Here is a 714-nt window from a genome sequence, read left to right as displayed (position 1 = left end):
TTGATGCGTTTCCGTTATTCCTTGGGACTTTGAGCTTTTCGCACTTTACAAAAGATTGTTTTTTTTTTGCTGTTTTTCTTATTTTAGAAAACCGTCTTATCTCCGAGAGTTTTATTTTTTTTATGGTTTATTTTTTTTTAGGTTTTGTCGTTTTTGTATATGCTTTTTTGTTACTGAAAAATGTCTTCCAGTATTCCCGAAACCCTCTTTTGATAGGTAGATATCTCTGTACTTTTTGAGAATTATTTAGTGGATATTGTCTTTATTATTGAACTCCGCAAGCACCATAGAATCTGTAATCTTAACGCTGATGAACCAAAATACGCACTAGTAGTCCCAGACCCTGAGGACCGGGTTTGTTGTGGGAGAATTAATAATTCTGACCCCACTTCTTTTTCATGTACGACTGTCTTTTCACCTTCTTGGGGTTTCTTTTCCTTTTTTTCCAATTTTAAAATAGAAGTTTTGTCCCACTGTCGAATCACTCCTACTCAATTCCGTCCAAATTCCTAGGGTTTTATGAATATTTACCAACTTGTCAGCCAAGAGCTTAATTTTCCGATTTCTTTAAGAATTTTTTTTATCTCTTCCACTTGACTAAGCATTTTAGTGCTTCAAATAAATAAAACAAACAGTAGTGGGTGTCTTTTTGTGCTATTCAAGGTTGGAAAGTTTTTTCCATCTTTGATGAATCCTTTCATGACTTCAAAAATG

The sequence above is a fragment of the Arachis duranensis genome, chromosome 1, assembly GCF_000817695.3.
Source record: "Arachis duranensis cultivar V14167 chromosome 1, aradu.V14167.gnm2.J7QH, whole genome shotgun sequence".
In the NCBI taxonomy this organism is placed as follows: Eukaryota; Viridiplantae; Streptophyta; class Magnoliopsida; order Fabales; family Fabaceae; genus Arachis; species Arachis duranensis.
Note: the sequence above shows the minus strand (reverse complement) of the source record.